This window comes from Chaetura pelagica, unplaced genomic scaffold (assembly GCF_000747805.2).
Source record: "Chaetura pelagica isolate M959 unplaced genomic scaffold, ChaPel_1.0 scaffold300, whole genome shotgun sequence".
Lineage (NCBI taxonomy): Eukaryota > Metazoa > Chordata > Aves > Apodiformes > Apodidae > Chaetura > Chaetura pelagica.
Window position 1 is genome coordinate 500,630 of NW_009951945.1, and position 12,755 is coordinate 513,384.

The following is a 12,755-nucleotide window of genomic DNA, read 5'->3' on the forward strand; positions in this document are numbered from 1 at the left end:
TATTGCTGATAAAATGGAGGTCAGCAGTTTAAAAGCATGTTGTAGAAAAATTTGGAGGCAAGCAAAATTAAATGGTTATCTGAACTAGACATTTTTCCCATGAGGGGGTAGAAGCTAAAAAATCAGGAGTTCATCTGTAGACATATTTGGGATTCACCAAAGTAGCAGTATCCATAATGTTGGGAACCAACATAGAATTTGAGGACTCTCTGACAGCTCATGAAGAAACAAACAGATAACAGGACCCCTTTGTGCAGTACTATGTTCTGGGCCTGAAAGAAGGAGAGAGTTTTGTGAGAGGTGAGTGTTTGGGCTGGATATAAAAGGTAGGAGGTGCTCCTGCCTGGATGTGATCTCTAACCCCGGCCAACACTTCCCTTTGGTAAAGTCCTTCTGCCCTGTAATATCTCCTCACTCAGACTGCCCTCTTGTACTCTGAGCTACTTTTTGGGAAGAAATAATTTTTTCAAGCAGAAAGCAAAAACAACTAGCAGCTTCCAAACATTTGTGTTGTGTTGTATAGGCGGATTAAGGTTGTCTGGGTGTACATCATCAAGTGATGTTTTTACTTGGTTTTTAAATTTGGTTTTCTGAGTGTGTGACCAAGCTGTGACTTGCTCAAGTCACATCAAGAGAGAGACATGCTGTGTTGGCTTTGGCTTACAGCTCTGGGTGAGAAGGGCTTCTCTGAGCAGCAGGTGTTCTTGCTATTGTGGCTGTAGTTTGTTTTTAAGACAAAGTTGCCCTGTGTGGGCTGAATATTCTTCAAAGAAAAATTAGTTTGCATGTGGTTGAAAATGTGGGTTGGTGTAGTCACGTAACACCTTCGTGTCTGCAGGGAGGCTACTCTGCTGTATCTCTTTGTTCTGGGAACAACATCCGCTACTAGCTGGAAGAAGGGCAGTACTGGTAATAAAGGAAGGCATAAAACTGGCTTAAATTGAGATGGGCCTTAGCCTATAAACTCAGAGATGAATTAAGGCAAAGTTTTTAGTATTTCAGGCTATTCAGGCCCATGGTTTTTAAAGAAATTTCTATTGGTGCCCTACTTTCTGGCAGCTGTAATAGATTCAACATTAAGGGGCTAAGTTTTCAGAAAAGTGCTCTCCTTCTGTCCTCCCCGTTCTGCTATTTAAAAACGTTTCTCTGTCTAAAAGCTTCTTAAATGACACTCTCAAAGTATCTGAAAAAATGCGAAGTATTGAAATTCTCAGTTATGCTTTGGCCATTTTAAGCAACTCCAAATTTCAGTGGTATTATAGTCACTGCTCCGGTTGATATCCAGTCACTGATTATCCAGATTCAGTAACTGCTGATGGGTACAGTTTGTGGCTCTTGTGCAACAAGAGTGCACAGAATAATATCAGTTGGGAATCTGTGTATGTCAGTTCTCTGGTTTGTGGCTTGAAACATTAATACAGTTTTCTACTCAGTAAATGCTATCTACACTGTCTAGTTATTGGAGTGTTACTGGAATAGGATACATGCAGAAATGTTATTAAAAGTCTGGCATCTCCAAAGAGGTAAATGGAGCAAATGAAATGACAGTCACAAGCATCTGAATTTTGAATATAGCCTTCATGAATACACCTCTAAAGCACCATTTTGTGGCAAAACTGTATATCATTGGGAAGTGCAAACTTAACATGTGACTCCATGTGATAAAAGGAAGAAAAGAGATGATCAGATCTAGCACATGGTAGGTAAATGATAGGTGATGTTTAAGCCTTTTAATATAATAAATCATATTAATCATATCCTTCAGGAGTGTAGACCTGGCCAATACAGGCTAGTGGGATCTTGCATCATATCAGAAGTTGTTTTGTTTCTCTGTGACATTTGGTGAGAGTGGAGCTGCTTTTTATAAATATCTCTCAAAAGGTTATCAGTAATGGCAGTGGGAAGGGCCACAACATTTTAATCCATAGTTGCTGGGTCCCTAAGCCCATCCATAACTTCATCTGGCAATGTGCTTGTTGCTGTCTCCCACCAGACTTGCTTGACTGCAAAGTCCCTTAATCATCCATGAACTCTTTAGAGAAGGATCTCCCCCTGAAGCATGCCTTGAAATCACTTTCTGCTTTTGCCTGTTTTTTAATTATTTTTTTTTAAGATCTTTGGGTGTTTTTACAAATCAATATTCATTAGTCACACCACCGTAATAATCATATGACTAATGATTACAGGGAGGGCCGGGGCCTACATGTACTGGTTGCCACGATCTTTCTCTGCTGTTGCAACTTCTTTTAAGGCCCTTAATTTAGCAACAGTGGAAGTCCTTCAACCCAACCTTTTAGAAAAAGAGATTATAAAAAAAGATACTTAGAAGAGACTTAGCTTAAAGTCAAATTATAAAATTACAAGAAATAAAACTGGTTCTGTCCTGGCTGAAATGAGGGCAGCACTGTAAAAGATGTAGTTGTTAGGCAAATGAAGAACAGGGGAGCACTCCATGAGCATCCATCCTTTGTCTGCATGGACTCTTTCCTAGATCAGAGCTGGGAGCTCCATCCTGCACCGTGGGCTGAATGCCCTCTGCTCTGCCCTGTGTAGTGAAGCTGCACTTGGGGAAAACCAAGTCTGAATTTATTCAGGGCTTGTTGGATTGTAACAGACTTCTCAGTCTGGAGGAGAAGAAATCACTGTCTGCAGAAAGCACGCAGCTGGGAAAATGGTCTTTACAGGCTCTTGTAGCTTTTCTTCATGGTATCAAGCTTGAAAAGAAGTGCACAGTGTTATGCCAGTCTGAAACGAGAGAGACCATTCCCAGTGCAGTTTGCATTTCTATTGGTTGCACATCCAATAACAGACATAGTCTGTAAGCTTAGTGAGAGGGTTTATTACTGAAAGGTTGTAAAAATAACAGGATTTGTAAAGATTCTGTCCTCTCTGGTGAGCTCACTGGCTTTGTGATTGACCTACTTTACTTCCACTGTGTGCTGTAGTAATTTGCAAACATTGGAATTGCTTATTTGACCAAACCAAGTCGATTTTTTCCCATGGAACATAGGAACAGAGTAGGTTTATGGCAATCCTTGGAAAAAGGAGAAGTTAAAAGTGTGCAGTGTCTCTGGGTAACCCAGCAGGGTAGGTGGCTGAAGCTCTAGGACTGGGTCCTGCCCCATTGATGTGCTGTCCCTGAGAAGGGACCAGCCTGAGGGCATCACTGCTGTTAGTATTATGGTCCTCTTCAAGAAGTGCTGCTAACCCACTTTCCTCTCCTTCATTATCAGCAGAAAGAAAAATGACAACTGCTTTATCTTTAATTGTAACCTAACTGGCTAGAAAGCTTGCTATCAGTCGGTCCTGTTTTCTCTGTGTATTTTCTTGACTGCTTTATCTAGTGATGTTTAGTAGTCTTCGTTTCTCTGTCATCTGATCTGTTGGGTGATAATAGCAGGCATCAGTAGTGAGGATTTTGCCTTAGAAACCCTAGGGAGGACAGCATGGGCTTGATGTGGCAGAAGCAATAAGCTCTGCATCTGCTGGTGTGCAGTGAGAACTGTCTTATCACTGGGACTGTCACTCGCAGGTTTGTGCCAGCTTCCCAGCCCCGCAGCACGTGCTGGTGACAGCCAAGTAACAGTGGAGATGACTCTGCTTTCTCGATCTGGTGAGGATTTTTTGCTGTGACTTTCCTCCCCTTAGTATTTCTCTCCAGCTGTACAGCTCTTTGGGCAAGGGCCATCTTTAAATTGCACTGAGGGAAGTGGTCATATGCTAAAACCTGTGTGCAGAACACTTTTGTGGAGCTTAAACATCCATGTGTGCGTGGCTTCGGGTCAGTTAAGTAGTCCTAGCCCGTTCTTCCTTAGCAAACCACCCTGAAAAGCAATCAGGCTTAATCCCACACTTAATATTCAGCACAGGCACAGGAGTTCTGCTGCGCAGGACCTGATTCTCTTTCTGATGGAAATTGTAGGTCTGAATATATAATAAACATATCTAACAGTGGGTGAGCTGCCAGGGGCTGGGCAGGTGCCCAGAGGAAGGTGGGACAGAAGTGCTTTGTGCTGAGCCCACATGTACAGGAGCTGGGAGAGGGTGATGGCCTGCCAGTGCATCCTAGGCAGCAGCATCCAGCCCTGCTGGTGACAGCTGAGTGGTCCTTCCTTGGGTCCTGGGGCAGATGGCCCTGTAGGGTGGTTAGATCCTGCTGGTGGGTTGTTTGTAGGCAGTGGTTAATGCTGGTTATGGATCAGAAGTGACTTAATTAAATGTTAATGCAGTGTCCCAGTCTGCTAGGATGTGTGGTGTGGTCCAGAATCCCTTTCCCAGGCCAACCATGTTGCACCAGCTGGGAATTAGGTATGTAGGGGTGAGGGAGACCATCATCCTACTCCTCTCTGGGAGTGCCAGGCTTTGGGAGGGGATGGGAGGGCTCCAGGGGTGCTAGAAGGGAGAGACGTGGCAGGGACTGGCAGTCACTAATCCCATCTGCCACAAAAGCATTGGGATTTGAGACCTACTTTCTATTTTTTGAAAATTGGGATATAAAAAATTGGGGTGTTTTCTGCTTTTTGGAAATTGGTCAAGCTTCTAACATGTTCCCTGAGGGTTACAACCTAGTAGCTGGTTTTGTGGCCTTCTTAGAAGTAACCTGTTCCTACCCCTGGTTTTACTCCCTAGAAGTTGAAAACCATCCCTTGCTGTGCTACTGCAGTGGACAAAATAATTTTTTCTCAACCAAAACCAAGGGTATGCAAGCTTGAGACCACAAATGGGCATGCTTACAATGTGTACTGAGCTCCTGTGAAAGGCAGTGTTTTACAGACGTGGTCAGTAATAAAAAAAATACTAGTATTAACTGCAGCTTGGAACTGAACATTATGGGCTGCAGTCTAGACAAGTTCACAGACTTCCCCAGATCAACTCCATTCAATTTCATGCTGTTTTACAATGATTCTTCTAGTTCCTGCAGATTTATGTGCTCAAATTCTTTTTTGAAACATATTAAAAGCTGAACTCCTCAGTGAAGGTAGGCAGGGTTCCCACCACAGTTTTTAGGTAAGCACATTCCTCTGTCTTACAGTCCTGTCTGCAGGAAAAAGCTGCCAAGTGCTTAGCCAGACAGTTGTGATACTGAAAATGCCACGGGTGGGGTTCTAGCAAGATTATTGTGCTTGGTTTAGGGTGGTTATTTCCCTCTTGTTCCGGTTAAAGGGTCCAATCAGACCAGTATACTGCTTGTTTTCTTTTTTACACCAGCAAGTGTTGGTACAATGATCCTTTGATGGCTTTACAGGGGTCACCCCCTGTGTGATGGGGAAGCTCAGGCTGCTGGCAAAGGAATTGTGAAGCTGGACGCAGCAAAAACTGAGCACAAACCCCTCTAACACGGCTCTTCTGTGTAGGGCTGCACATGTTGCCTCTGTGTCACAGTGTGGTTTAGCTTGACTTTTGTGTCTTTGGTGGGCAAATTTGGGCAAAAGGACAAGTCCCACATTTGGGAAATCCCCTGAAGCTCCACCAGGGGAGGTTTAGGTTGGACATTAGGAAGCACTTCCTCATGGAAGGTGTGATCAGACATTGGAATGGACTGCCCAGGGAAGTGGTGGAGTCACCATCCCTGGAGGTGTTTAAGGAAAGACTGCATGTGGCACTTAGTGCCATGGTCCAGCCAGTCTGGTGGTGGTTGGATTTGATGATCTTTTCCAGGCTCAATAATTCTATGATTCTGTACTCTGGTCTCTGAAGAGCTGGGGAGCCTGATGAGAGCTGTCTCTAACACAAAACATGCTTCTCAACTGCTGCTCCTCTCTCTGCCAGAACTTGCTGCTCAGGGCAACAGAGTTTTGAGTCCAAATCAGAGGCTTAATGGTCAGGGCTAATTGTGAATTGGTCACCTTTGATGCTGCAATAAAAATTTCTGGCCCAGGTTTTCATATAGTATGGGTCACTAACAAAGTGCACATGACACACTGAAGGGAAGGATCATTTCTCTATGCCTAGTACTGATATTTTTTAAAGGATATTTATGCTGGCTGACAGTGTTCAGTGAAAAGCTGGATGTTGGCATTTCAATTACTGGGATTTTCATAATCCTTTCTAGAACATCTGAATTTAATTTCTTTTATATAATTGACAATAATATGTCTGTGTCTTTGTTTTGCTTTACTTGCTATTCCTTGGTGGTAATCCTGTATGAATTCTAAAAGCAACCCAGTGGCCAGATCTCTTAATTAGAAAGATGACAGTTGAGGGAGGCCCCTTTGCTCTTCACCTGTCCTTTGTGGCAATCCAGCCCAACCTTCTGGCCAACCTGTGGTAAGATATAATCTGGCTTTTCCGTGAGCTCCTTCAAACATGCTAACTGGGGAACTGAGAGCTCGTTCCCTGGGATGGCATCAGTGTCTCAGCTTGTGCTATTTGCTTCCAGAGTTGTCCTCTTGCCTTGCGCGTCAGAGCGGATGTTTACCACACTAATTGCTGGAGAACAGAGCTGCTGCAAAGGTCCTCATTTGCTTTAGGACTGGGAAACCATCTCTGTGGGATACTGCAAAGTGCTGCCTCAAAGGCAAGTGTGGATTTTTCAAGGTGTAGAGGCTCAAAGCCCACTGCGAATTCAGATGGTCACGTTCTGTTCATTTTATAGAGGTCTGGAGAGAGACTCTTGTTGGCAGCTTTGAATGTCTGTGCTGAAAACTGAGGAGTCTTGCTAATTAAATGAGTTGCATGTGTTGGCATGGAAGATGAGAATCTTATTTTTCAGCTAACGTTCCTGGACTAATATAACATGTGCTTCCAAACTGCTTTATTGCTAAATACCCAAGTAATGTGAAATTTCCCAGGAATTAGTGTGACTTTCTCCAAAGTTTTCATGTCCTTCATGTTTTTCAACCTGTTTCCTTTCCCCTTTCTGTGTTATTTGCCAAACTCATCTCTAAGCCTTTCTCTGTCTCTGATTCTCTGTGCACTAGTAGTACAGCTGTTTTACAAGTTTGAGGGAGAAGCTAAAACGCTTCCCTGGCATAGGAGAACTCTCTGCCCCGAGGAGTTCAAAGACTAAGACTAGAAGGTCTGGACTAAGAAGATAACAGACCATTAGTGGTTTGGGTATTACAGCCTGACTTGGGTGACCAGATTATATTCTTCCTCCAAGGACAAACCTTCTGTTTGACCTGGGGCAGATCATTCAGATCCAAACAGTCAAAGATGTGCAGAGATCAGTGATTTGGGTGTTGTGCAACCCCACTCCTTCCTATAAGATAGTTCTGCTTCACCTCCATGGAGCACTTGAGAAATAAATGTATTTCAGGCAGTTAAGAGCTTCAAGTACAAGCAACAAGGAACAGATTAAGTATATGAGCTGGGATCAGGGAAAGGGAAGCTCCTGCACAAAGGACCAACATTTGTTACAAGCTGGAATGAAATTTTAAAACACAAGAGCATTACACAAGAGAGTTACACTGACAGCTACTTCACAAAGCAAATTGGCATGTACTGAACCTCTGCTGGCAGAGGTACACAGCTTCCTCAGCCCCACCTTCCTCCTCTGCACTGAAGGGATTCCTACCACATTGGCAGGCTGGACAAGAGGAGGAGATCACAAAATAGTGGTGGGAATACGAAGCAGAGAAGTTCAGGTATGATGTGAAAATTTACAAGGAATGCTGAGGAGGGAGATGAGAAGGTGACCAGTAATTTTCATCTGTGAAAGAGATTTGTGAGATGTTTAAGTATATGGTCCATGTTGTAAACACAGCTGAGGTAAAATCTTTTTCTGCAATCCTCTGTCTTTCTGTGCTTGCCTTACTGAATTTTTATGGCTGCTGTGCTGCACACCCTGCCAGTCAGCCTGGAATTGCCCATGCACCTAGTGGAAAATGCCCCATACAAACAATGGTCTTGTCTTTTCAAACTAAGGATACTGTCTAGGGTTTGAATTTGCCTGGCATGCTAGATACCCATCCTTACCAGGCAACTCCAGTTCAGAATGAATAGGGTTAAATGAAGTCCTGATATCAGGGAGTGAATGTCTGCCTTCCATTCTACAGACTGTCCTGCAAATCTTTTGTGAATGATGGACAAAAAAGGCAACATAAGTGTAGTAAGGGACTACTTAGCCCAAGTAAAATGGTAGCACAAATAGATCCAAGGCTAATGCTCTGCTTTTTATGGATATAACAAGAATTGCACCCTCAGGACTACTAGGAGTAGCATGTAAGATGTGTATCAGGATTTCCGTGTTCCTTTGAGCCTCCAAAAACTGCATATATTGATCATATAGCTGGGGTGACACTGACTGTGGTGAGCAAGCTGGTGGGGATGTGAAATTGCCACTAAGTATCAGGATTTCTAGTACTCTGTTTTCTCTTGTCCTCTCTTCAGCTGTTCTGAGATTTAAATGGCTTTAAGCAATCTCCTGATCTTTAACAATTGATTAAGCATTTATTAAAACATCTATTAAGCATGTATAACTCCTTCTTAAATCATTTATTAAGGGCCTGCTTGGGCGCTGTGTGACTGTTACAATTGCTATCCATGTACTCCAGCAGAGTTCTGGGGGATGTAAAGATGCATGGACAGTAAAAAGTCTCATTATAATTTAGCCACATACATCTTGCTTGTCTTTTTCACTTCAGATGACTCAAGGTAGTAGAACAGGGTGGTTCATGGAAAACGTGCCTGCAGCAAACTGCCTCTCAGATAACGTTACATGAAAGAGGCCTTCAGTTCTTGTTTTAATGCAGCATGTTATGCAGTGAATGAAATAACATTGGTATGGTGTAATTTAAAGGGTTAAAAGGGACTAGAAACTCACACTAAGGTTTGCTCTAAGATCTCTTAAAGCCTTCTCTTCTCCAGGCTGAGCAACCCCAACTCTCTCAGCCTGTATTCACAGGAGAGTTGCTCCATCCCTCTCATCATCTTCGTGGTCTCCTCTGGACTTGCTCCAACAGCTCCATGTCCTTCTTGAGTTGGAGACCCCAGAACTGGACACAGTAGGGGTGGAGTCTCCTGAGAGCCATGTGGAGGGGGAGAAACACTGTGGGGTTTTTTTGCAGCCCATTATAGTTGGCTTTCTGGGCTGCAAGAGCACGTTCATTAGACTTTGGCACTACAGAACTTAAATATTGTGCACGAAAGTGTGTGATTTCACGTGGGAGTTCATTCTTCAGCTTACACTTGGACTTTATTCCTATATTTCTCTTTTAATATCTTCATAGAAATGCAGCTGAAATCCAAAGATGTTAAGAGTCCTGAATGCAGTCCGTGAGGAGGCTAGCAGTGAAATGGTCACAGGTTTGAGGTATTATTTGAGTCTTCATTCAGATAGTTCACTGAGGAAATATTTATAATTTGCCTGAGTTTCCAGTGTAGCCAATACAAAAATGAAAAAAAGTAATAGCAGAAGTAATTAAACTGATAGTTAAACCCAATCTGAAGGAACCACAGGGTGCAAAAAGTCATGTTGGTTTTTTTTTCTTTTTTCAGGAGTTTTGGTTTTGTTGCTTTCTTTCAAGTGATTTCAAAGGCTTTTCAAAGGGAAGATCAATGCTGTTTCTGAATTAGGCTCCAAGTCAGAGCAGACACAGGGGATTTCTTTTGCCTGGAGTTCCTTGCTCAGCCTCCCTGGGCTCAGGTCCCCTGCCTCAAAACCTGCCACACACCAGGGTACCCTTCTGTGTCATGGATGGTGCTGTCCCATTATTTCCCTGTTCTTGGCTGGGTCAAAAGCAGTATGTGAATATCTGTCTGTTCTGATCATGTCTCTTTCTGAAGATAAGTTTATCTTTTATGTTTTCCAATCATAGATCCAGAATCCTCCTCTGACCTCTGTCTTTTGCATGCTGTGCAGTAGGCTTTTCTAAGTGGTCGCTGGCACCCTCAGAACTGCCAGACAATGTGCCCCTTGATCCCCTGCTGTGTCTGCCCTTGTGGTTAGTGCTGGGGCCTGAGGCATGACAGTCACAGAGGAGAGGGAAGAGACTGAATACTTTCAGGAGCTGTAGGACTCCCTGTGCTCTCAAAGAAAAGAGAAAGCATTGGCAGAGCAGGAAGAACAGGTACTAGAATTTGTAGGGGAGGTTTACAGAGCACAAATTAGCCACTGTGCCAAATATCTCGTTTTATTGTTTTGTCATGCACTGGTTTTCAGCGTTGCAATTGCTGATACCAAGCAAGAAATAAATGAAAAGAAAGGTGCAAAAGGAACATTTATGTATTAAGTCATTCAGCTGCCTCCAAAGCTGAGGCCATTCTTATATTTCAAAGCTGCAAACAGTGACTGAATTTTTCTTTTTTCTCCTACAAAGTCAGTCAGTCTCTCCTCTTTTTTTTTTTTTTTTAAATGTATAAGTGAGCAGATAACTGCTTGATCAAGGTGGGGGAGTACAACTCTTGCTGGAGACACCTGGAAAGAAACTGGTGTGATTCTTTTTCCCTCACAGCCAAACATTTTGCATTGAACTAAGATATTTCTATCACTTTTTGGTGCCAAATAAGTGGATAAGTGGTTAGGAGGAAAACCACAAAACCTTTGGCAGCCTTTCAAGCCATTGAACTCAAAGAAATAAGAACATAAGTGAAAAAGAACTCAGCATTTCTTTCCCAGTGAAGTGTTGGTGCTTCTTCCTGTTCCTGCAGGACCCCTGCACAGAGTGAATGTTGAGTGAATGTTGTTACGAGGGCTGGGAGGTGATGGGCACCAAAATGAGTATGGGGTTTTTTTCCTTGGAGGAGAAGGTAGAAGATCCCCCTCACATTTCATCATGATACAATATTCTAAGGTCAAAGACACCAGTCCAGAAAAACAACCAAGCAGGTAATACCACATAGCTCATGTTGACAGTGGCAGGAGTATTTGTGTACTGCGCTGAGCATGGGCTTGGTTCACTGGCTGTTTTTAGGCTGGTTTAAACTGAAAAAATGTGCCAGTAGAATTTTATGGAGCTTTTGCTGAGGCAAGTTTGAAAGCAGAACTAGAAAGCATGAAAATTAGTTTTGGATTTATTTCTTTCATGCTTGTTAGTTTTACATAATTATAAAACAATAGCATCAATGTTTTTTTTTATTTTCAGCTCTTGGCAGAAAATTGAAATTTAGTGATGATTGAAATATTTTTAGCAGTAGTAGCTCCTCAAAATTGTTTAAAAGAGCGTTGTTTAAGTACTGTATAATTTCTTTCCACTAAAATGTGCCAGTAATGACCATGTATATTTTGTAGAATGCACGTATAAACATAAAAGTGGAAGAGAAACATATATCTTGTGTTTCTTTGGATGTATTTGTCATACATACAGCTCAGAATCTTTGGATGACTTTGTCATCAGTCTGTATTGCAAAGAAAATAAATGTTGACATATCGAAATACTCTGCATACCAGAAATCCTATCATCTAGCTAGGTATACTGGTTAAAAAGAAAAGGGCAGTGAAAGAGAAAAATTAGAAAGGAAACTTGAATGAGAAAATACTAAGTCTGGGGAAAGATGAGAGGTTTGTTTGTTTGTTTTAAATTAATAATCAGAGTTAGTCATAACAGTCCATGAAAGAACAGCATGGTATTCTCAGAAGGAGTCAGAAGTTCAGTTCTGAATATTGTAGCTTTTCATGTAATAGTCAAAGTAGGTATTTACCATCTATATTTATTTTTTAATAAGAAATGACAGCTGGATCCTTCCGCTTTGCTTGTGCCAAGTGAACAGCCTAACTGAAGTTGCTTCTCATTTACTCTAAGGTCTGTTTACATCAGTCCAGGAGAGGCAACCACCCTTTGAAGTTACTTGGATCCACTTTAACACCCCCAAAGTGCTGGTAATAATAATAATAATAATGGGGGACCCAAAAAATATGGGTGAGGGAAGCAGCCTTAGATATGATTCAAGCCAGAGGCTCTGTACTTCTGCCTGCCAATAGCTTTAAGGACAGGAATTCAGTGTTCCAGATGGGTGTTTCTGGGTCTACATGTCTCAAGGTCTCTTTAATTCTCACCTTGTCCCCCAAGACAGGCTATTGTCAGAGACTTTGCTGAGGCAGTTTCTGAAGGGCAGAGCCTGTTTCAGCAAGTCTTGCTTGCCAGTTCAGGTCAGAATTAGGACTCACAGAAAAATGCATTTGAAGAACAATTACTGGTCTCCTTTACTTCTGGACTCTTGAGTGAAAATTGAGGTAATTTACAAATTAGCCTGATTTCTTGCATCCATCTCTCCTCATCAAAAAGAAGCAAATGTCTCTCCACAAGGAGCTTTCCTCCTGCTCGGTGAAATGTCTCCATTTCAGTTAAGAAGCAACTGGTCCTTACTTGTGCCTGTTCTTCCTCCTCAGAGGAAAGAACTCGGGTGCCTTTTGTTGCAAGACCTCATATACACGTATGAATACCCTGGGATAAAATTTAAGGCTCCAGTCTTTGCTGTGTTAATGAATAGTCTCACCCTGGTGATAATGGCACCATTTATTAATGCACAGTGTAATTGCTGAGAAAGGGTGTTGATGGAGGAGAGGGCAGCAGCACTGCTGGAGGGTGTTTGGAGGCTGACAGCTTCTGCCTACAAGTCTCAGGATGATGTGTGGTTTATTTTGCTGCTTTGGAAGCCATGAGTTTGGCTGCTATGCTGTCAGAGGAAGGAGTGGAATTATTCTGACTGCAGGTTCAATAGACAAGTGCTCCCTTCCCACTCAGTGCTCTCCTTCTTGCTTTTCTTTCTTTGCCCATGTTTCTCTCTTCTTACCTCCTGAACTAGTCTGGTCTTGCAGAAGTGATTTGAGAGAGCAGCCATGCAGAACATTAGGGTTTCTGGAATGTCTTTCTTCT